The sequence below is a fragment of the Mauremys mutica genome, chromosome 3 (assembly GCF_020497125.1).
Source record: "Mauremys mutica isolate MM-2020 ecotype Southern chromosome 3, ASM2049712v1, whole genome shotgun sequence".
Lineage (NCBI taxonomy): Eukaryota > Metazoa > Chordata > Testudines > Geoemydidae > Mauremys > Mauremys mutica.
The window spans coordinates 191,225,287-191,233,916 of NC_059074.1; the positions used below are offsets into that span (position 1 = coordinate 191,225,287).

Sequence of the window (8,630 nt, forward strand, 5' to 3'; positions counted from 1 at the left end):
GCAGAATAGTACTGTCTGAAGACAGCCTTTTACAACTGTGGGCCAATGTTGTTTACTGAGTGCTTAAAGTCATGCATTTAAAAATTGTTGAAGGGTTAACATTTCACTTTTAAAAGACAGGGTAAATTAAGTGTGCAATGCTTCCTGTTGGTTTGTTATCTAAGTGCTTAGCAGGCAAGGGAGACGCTGTCTCTTGTTGTAGAATGAAACACTTTTCATTTGCTTTTAGGCTTTTATGAAAGCTCTTCAAGGTCGAGAACAGAGGATGAAGATTAATGACGCTGGTCACTGACACTTTATGAAAACTTCTCAAGAAAAGGAAATGCCTCTTAAGGTTTTTAGATCTACAGACCAGAGCTGCCAGATGATAACCTGCTTGGCATGTTTTTTTGATATGCATGGCATTTTTTCCTCACACCCTGGGTATGCTTCTAAAATAGGCTTCTCAGCACTAGGCTGAGGAAATGGCCAAGTATTAATTTAAATCTTCCTTTTATTAACACATAACAAGGGAGAGAAAATCAAATCAGTAAAAGTGACTGTGATGGAAGGCTCCTGGTGAATGGTATCCTTTCCATAGCTGAACACACTCTAATCATACAACATATTTAAAAGAGAAAGATAATGACTCAGAAACTAAACTTCTTTGAGGTGTGTGTGTTTGTGGGGTTGCAGGTGGAGGTTTGAGAGCTGAGCCCTCCAAATCTACTAATTCTTTTTTACTCTTTACTATTATCATTACCCACCATCATGTCGGTATACATTTAAGAGGCATGAGAGAATGATGAGCTGCAGAAAGCAAGGCAGAAGGTTACTCTGCTGCTCTGACAGTCCAGTGCCCAGGAGGTGTCAGTGCAGGGAATAATTATTCTAAGGACTCAAGGTCCTAGTCATGAGATTCCTGTCTAGATTTGGCCAAGCTGAAAAGCTCCAGAGTAGTTCAGAACAAGTGCTCCAATACTGGCCCTTCTCTAGTAATCTTTCATCTGTTTATCCCTTTCTCCCCCTTCCCATGACATTTGTGATGGTTCTACCCCAAGCAGCAGAAATCGAACTTGCATCCCCTAATCATTCCCAAATACATTTGCTGATGATTGAATGGATTATTCTCTGCCTTGACTGATATCTCCCTCTTGTTACAGTATTTAACCCTCTTAAAAGAATTTGCCAGAAGGAAGAATTCTCGCTTGCCATGGATGCATCCTTGAAAAAGGGATGAAGATGATCAATAAGAAATTGGACTAGGATACTGCAAATTAGCATCTCCATCTCCATCTTTCTGCTTACAACAACACAAAATCTTTACAAGGTACTCTTAAATTCCAGCAAAACTCCATTGCTGCTGAGGCCTGATTTCTCCATGGCCAGATACCTTGTATCTTTACTTCAAAGGCTTGCCATTTTGAGCTGGTTTTTTCAGACTTTTGCAGCTCTGCAAACCCAGGGTGGGATCTGAAAATCCAGCAGAGGGAGGAGGGGTCTCTGATGGCCCCAACAAAGGACGAGATTAGTTCCAGCAGATGCAGCAGGATCTGAAAGTGCCTGGAGATTGTTTGATAGATTGTGAATACATTAAATAAAGTTGGTGCCAGCACTGAGCCTTGTGGGAGTCCATTCTTCTGGAATCTCCAGTTGCTGGTTTTTTGGCTCAGAGCCACCTCAAAAGTTTACCTCTGAGCATCAGCCCAGTTGCCATGACAACCTATCTAGGAAAAACTCTTGACATGTTGTACAGCAGACCAGTGTGCCAGAGGTATTATAGGCTGCAATAAGTCTAAAAAAGACAGCTCCAATTTTCTTCTTCTTTTGAAATCCATTCTCTGTATATGTAAGAAGTGCTAACACTTGGTCACACATACTTCGATTTGGTTGGAAACTGGCCTGATCGCTGATCAAAAGTTGTTCTGTCATGAGTGTAATTCTCTATAGGATCATTCACTCCAGGAGTTTGTAGCTACAACTCAGGAGTGATATTAGGCAGTAGCTAGCTGCTAAAGAGTGATTTGATCTGGCTTTGGTAAAGCTATGGCAGAAAGCTAAGGAGATATGTTTAGGTAAACTCTGTGTGTCATCTATTGAAATGTTATGAGGGACACAGACTATATATTGGTCAGTGATCTTAGTGTAATTGTCCCCATTTGCCTTTCTGTAGTTCCAATGTAGCCTGGTGGTAGTGGTCAGGTTAGGTATGGTAACCCCTGTTTGGATGAGGATGGGGCAAAATTGGTTGTGTGTGTGTGTCGTTTTCCAGGACCATGCAGGTGGTTGGTAGAGGGCAATTTCCAGCAGATATGGTCCATCTGAGGTCAGGGGAGGATATCTGGTTCCAGTAGGCAGACTGAAAAGTTGCTGGTTGCTTATGGTCATGAAGAAGGTGGAGTTCATTGAGGGCAACCCAGTTTGCAAGGTCTATCCCACTTTGATCAGATTCTCTGTAGCCCCATGTGGTGTGGTGGCTATTGACGTCTCCAGAATAGAGATGGCAGGATGCTGGAGTGATGGTAGAGCTGAAGCAGGCCATAATTAATTATGGATGTTGTAGACATTAGCCACTTTAAACTGACTAATCCTTATGATGCCACTGTAATTTGAGGCTGAAACCAGAGATTAAAAGACAACTGGCAATAAGGGCATCCACATGGGTTTCCTAAAGGCAGGTAACATTATGCTCTGTTCTTTAACATCATCACTGTGGCTGTTTGGCCATCAACTTTCAACAGTAGCACCTTGAGAAAAAGGCCAGCATTTATTGCATTTTCTCATCCTTCTCTATATCCACAGTAACTAGATTTAGTTTGCTGCTTTTAGCTTTGATTTCCCCCAAAGGGTAATCACAAGGTACACAATGAGAACATTGCCTCATTGTACCCTCTGTTTTGTGAAATGATGCATAATAAACCGTTCCCATGTACACTACTATGCTAGTGGGTGCATTTGGATTTTACGTCCAGGAGATGTCTGGAAACTGTGCCCTTCATATACAGCTGCACAAACATAGGATGCATTTCAAACCTGAAAGTAAGTGACCCAGGACAGTGACCTTTGGCAGCTATCCTATGTTGGTGGCATGGGCCTGATCCAGTGCTCACTGAAGTCAATAAACTCTCATTGACTTTGGTAGGCTTCCAATCAAGTCCTATGTGTCCAAATTAAGAGGAAAACCACCTCTACATTTCAGTTACTTGCATAAACAAACTGTGTAATTTCAATCTCCCTATCCTAAACTCTAGCCACAGAAATTATTTTATTTATGAATATATTTCTCCAATGATTTTTTCATTTTTCTATAACTCAGTCTGATCTGTGGTGACCTCTTGTGTGGGAGGTCAGGGTTGGGACAGAAGGGAAGATATAGATTGAAAGCGACTGGTTATAAATAATGCTGAAAGCTTTCTTCATCATACAATCTACTGGAACATTATGGGCATCTGTTCTTCTGTAGCTCTCATATTTTTATTCTCCAGAGTGACTAGCAAGTTTTGATCATATGCAGTATGTTGTTTTCTCTTTCCTCAAATCTGAAGGACGTTATGATAATCAGATACTACTACAGAGGGGAAATTAGTTTTTCCATGTGGGTCTTGGCAGCTGTTTCCTATATATTTTTTTCTGAACCCAAAATCTTTTCCCCACTTACAGTGATGTCAGACTGTGTCATTAGCAATAAAAATGATCTGAACTTTTGCTTTTCTATTTTGAAATACAGCTGCCTCTTTCCAGATTGAATTTATTTAATAAGAGTTTTCTTTTGTTCTCTAATGTTAAAATAAACTACCTTTGGCAAAGCAAACAGATACTGAACTGAGGACTGTATGATTTGGTATTTCATCAAGTGCGGCTGCTAGGAGATAGCTGATGAACGTCTCATGTCCTGTTTTGAAAAATGTATGTTTGCTCTCTTAATGGAGTGGGAGCGGAGATGGGTGCATGTGGTAGAGAGCTGGGCTATTTTGTAGTTATTCAACTGTGGAGAAAATGTTCTTAAGAAAAATGCTGATATGTGCATAACTATAATGAGTAATTGTGGCAGTTGACGAAAGAGGGAAAACAATCAAATATAATTGACAAGGCTGCAGATTTTTTCATAGGAAGTATTGCCTTGAAAGACTTCAGCTTGTTATGCTGAAGAGAACAGAAGTAATGGAAATGCAGTGTAAGACAAATTCATGCAAGGACTATTGTTTTGTACCCAAAATAGGTGTATTCTCCCTATTTTAATTACAGATAAAGACCCATGTCCTCAGCTGGTGTAAATTGGTGCAATGCCATTGATTTCCGTGGAACTATGCCAGTTTGTGTCAGCTGAGGATCTGGCCTCAAATGAAGAGCACATGTGGTTTCAGAGCAATCTGGAACGTAGGAGCTTTCGTACCAGCGCCAACTGGGGCCAACAAGGTAATCAAAATTTGGCTCTCTGTAAGTTTAAGAATAAATAATTGGTATTCATTTTGTACTTTGGAAGCTAGAAAGGTACTGTAAAGTTGTAATGCATATTAAAAAAACCAATGGTGTATTTATAAAATAGAGGTTTGCTTATTACAAATTATCATGTTATAGTTGAGCATATTCTCTGCTCTGTGCAATGACAGGAGATCCTCTAAAGATCTAGCTACTGAACAGGATGCTATGCATATTGGTACCTTCGGTAAATGCATGTTATTGTTACTGTTGCTTTCTTTCTCCCCCCTTCTTTTCTATTTGCTATGCCCATGCCATGCCTGGTTTTAAATTAATCCCTGAGCCTGCATATACTTGCTCATGAATGAAAATTTACATGAGAAGTCTTCAGGGCAATGCTGCAGAATCCAGAAGCAAAGCATTACCGCAGCATAGGGCTTCAATGGCACTAGTAACATGTATAGAGTTACTCCTGTGTGCAGATGTTTGCAAGAGCAGGCCTTTAGATTGTAAACTTGCTCTCATGATGCTGATAATGTCAGGAAAAGTTGCTCAAAGAAGGCTTTCCAAAAACATCTGAATCCTGTCTATGCTAGAACTTACAAAATTGCAATTGCTTAGTAGTACAGGTAGCACAGGCAGATTTTTTTAAGCATAAAAAGGGGCCAAAAGTGTCTTAAACAAGTCTGATCCTGTATCCTGGCAGTATTGCTGATCTCCTGATTTCTATTTCCTTCCCAGACAGTCATTCCAGAATGTATGTTTGCAGCTTTCAAGACTCAGAAGTTTGCTCCACTGTTTTACCTTAACCCCCACTCCCTAAGCCAGCCATCCACTTGCAGGATTTACTTGGAGTAAAATATTTCCGAATATCCAAAGTCACTGGCAGCATCAGTGGATCTCTCTCTGTCTTCCTCAAAAGCTTTAAACATTTCAGGAGCATGCCGCATAAATTGGTAGATTATATCACAGCTGCTCTCTTAAGGGCTGCTGTCCCTCTTCTGAACAGGAGGTCATTTGCCTGTGCTTTTCTCCATTTGTATGTAGGGATACTAGAGTTAATGCTAAAGTTAAAAATCCATTAAAAAGTGATTACTGCAGTAGTTCAGCACCACCAGCATTCCTGGAAAAAACACTGTTCCCAGTTCCACCTACTCCCAGCAGAATGCAATGAAATGCTGGAAAAAGCAGCACTAACTTGCACACAGCCATCCCCTTAGAGACCTGCCACTTCTGAAGGACTATGCCTTGAGTTATGGTTCCTCCCTAACGCCTCTTTCTTGCAGCCTTGGCATAACCCTCTGACCATGAGACGGTCTCCCAGATGTATGGATTTTGGGTGGAGGGCACTTGAGGCAGGGCAATAGCACTGGAACTGCTCTTTGCTCCCAAGCTAAGTGGAGCATAAGGACCAATGTTAGCTCCCATCCCATTATGGGCCTTAAACTGTTTTAGGCGGAAATGTTCAAAGGGCGCATGGACGCCTAATCCCTAATTTGTGCCTATGGAAACTTTCCCCTTAGTGATGTTATGATCATGTGAGCCACTGATGGATTTTCCTTAGATCCAACATGAGATGCAGATAGTGTATGTGAAGAGAGACAGACCTAATATGAAATTATTTTCAGTTAACTTTCTAATGAGGGCTAGGCGATTCCTTTAGACTCAAACCTGTGCAAGGGGTGGTGCATGAGCCACAGCATCTCCAGAAGGAGCTCCAGGAGGCACTGTGCCTGGAACACACCTGTGTAACAATTCCTGCCTCTTATACCTGGGGGAAAAATATCCATCTCACCTATTATTATCCTCACCACCCACACACTCCTCCTTATGTGGCCTCCTCAGGCCAGTGAGTAGGGGGTGCAGCTAACTCAGTCTGGGGACCCTGAGTAGGGGGATACTTGAGGTTCTTGAAGTCTGTCACAGTCCATCCATTAACAAGGAAGCCAATGAAACTAAAATATGCAGAAATACATTTAAGAATTTATACACATTTTACAAGCCTCATCTGTGTATCCTGACAGCTGGTTACACTAGAATTCACAGGAATGAAGATTTTCATAATAATTAGTGGATTAATTAAGTTGCAGACTGTCAGTGTAATGAAGCGATCATGTCAAAGCAACAGTAATGACCATCTTGTGGATTATTGCAATTATTTCAGCTGTACTGAATGTGATCTTTCCAACCGATGTTAAGGGAGTTAAATACATTCTGACTGGGTATCAAATTGTTCATTTACAGCTAAATCCTGACTGTGGAGGAACAACCATGGGAGAGCAGAGGTTGATCCTGTGACATGCATGTCCTGCCAGTCTAGTGTGGGTTATCTCACAGATAGCTAGCAATCATCAGAAAGTCAATGGCACCAAAGTTGTCCTTCAGCTCCTAATCAAGGTGAGTCACTTTGCCAAACTTCTTCAGGATTATTGACAAGTGTGGTCAAGTGGAACCTTGGTCTGGATGGCCAAAGGAAGGCTCAGTAGGAGCCTACCTAGCCTGCTTCATTATCTTTTGATAGTGAGACATACAGCAACTATGGATTTATCAAGAGAATTGAGACGGTTGTTGCATAGGAAACTGAAGAAAAACAGGGCAAATAGATCAAAGTGTAGAAATCCCCACTGGTGACATGAGTGGAGAAATATGTCCCAAAAGACGGTGCTTTCCTCCCACACAGTTAGTAGGTACTAAAACAGATGGGTGTTTTGGTGTGTCTCTACAGCTCAAGTTTTAATAGTCAGATTCTCTCCAGTTTTGTCAAATCAAACACAGCTGTGTTGTTGTCTGACAGCACATGAATACAGTGTAGTTGTAGCTGTGTCAGTGCCAGGATATTTGAGACACAAGGTGGGTGAGGTAAAATCTTTTATTGGACCAACTTCTGTTGGTGAGAGAGACAAGCTTTTGAGCCACACAGAGCTCATGAATATGGCAGTTCTATGGAATGTGTAGTTTGTTTAGATTTCTCTTAACTGTGAGCAGCTCTTAGTTGTTCATAACGAGTGAAGACTCAGACAATCCTCACAGCTAATCCCCAATTGTAACTTTGTCCCCTCAAGTTTGTTGAATTATATAGGAAAAGTCAAAATAACCAATCAGAAGGAGATTTTCAAAGTCAATATGGACTCCCAAGGAAATGAATGCATTGCTAAATCTCCTGATCAGCTTTGAAAATCTCACTTTGATTGTTTTTTTATGCAACTGATCCATTTCCAATATACTGGAATAGTAACATATGTGACATCATGTAATATTAACTACCATGTAACAGTGTGATTGAATCGTGTCTCCATAATTGCAGTGGGTCTGAAGTGTGGGAGCATATAGTCCAGAAGGCAGCAGAGAGTCCAACAATTGCTTGTCTTTGTTGTCAAACATACAACATACAATGTTAAATGAGTATGTTCTCTAATAGATCAGCAATGTACCAATGAAAGAATGTTAACCAAGATGATGTTAAGTGCGGAGTGACTGTAAATGTTTATTTTTCCTATTATACTTTCATTAGATCTATATTACTGTTGGAAAAGAGGAATCAGCAAAGAACCCATCAGTAAAAAAAAAAGCATAAAAATAAGGTGGAAAATACAGTCTGAAGTGTTTTCTTGAGTAAGAATTACATTTGCTTCAATTTGCCTTTAATTTAATGTAATTGTGGAGCAAGCATTTTGTGTTTTTCAGCTCTTATTTGACTCTTCTTTCACTGGGCACTAGTTAGTCCACAACAAATTAACCGACAGGAAATAATTCCATTTACTTTTAATTGTTCTGTGCTAACCCTTTAAAGGAAAGCAAGCTAATTTTTCTCTTTTCTGGCTCTGTTTTCTTGTATGAATTTGGCTACAGGTCATTATGAGAGAGTGCACGTGTGCCCACACACACAGAGAAAGGTATTATTCTGACTGACAGAATATGTTAAATGTTTGACAGTCTCCAGATTATCTGCAGTTACGTTGAACATAGGAACAAATCTTTATGGGAACTGCAATACCATAAGGTGAGTAGGAAGCAGCCAAATGGTGGAGATATTTTGACTGGAATATATTTTTATAGAAAGGGATTTTGCGTAATTTGTTAGATTCCATGACAATCAATACATGAGTTTTGGATTGGAACAGCTGATACTCCCCAAACAAGGAAATTTGCGTCAGACTGCCAAATTGCTTAGCATTGTGGTCACAGTGGATCATTGTACACCAGTACTGCTAAATTTGGCAGTTTCACTTTAT

The 8,630-nt window shown here is 40.4% G+C and overlaps 1 long non-coding RNA gene across 1 annotated transcript; it reads left to right on the plus strand.

The window, feature by feature from the left end:
• The first annotated feature begins 294 nt into the window (after positions 1 to 294).
• On the plus strand, positions 295 to 8,363 carry LOC123367255. The gene is made up of 4 exons (XR_006578377.1): positions 295 to 423; positions 1,143 to 1,309; positions 6,643 to 6,795; positions 8,248 to 8,363. It is a non-coding gene; the product is annotated as an uncharacterized LOC123367255 (long non-coding RNA).
• Positions 8,364 to 8,630: the final 267 nt, after the last annotated feature.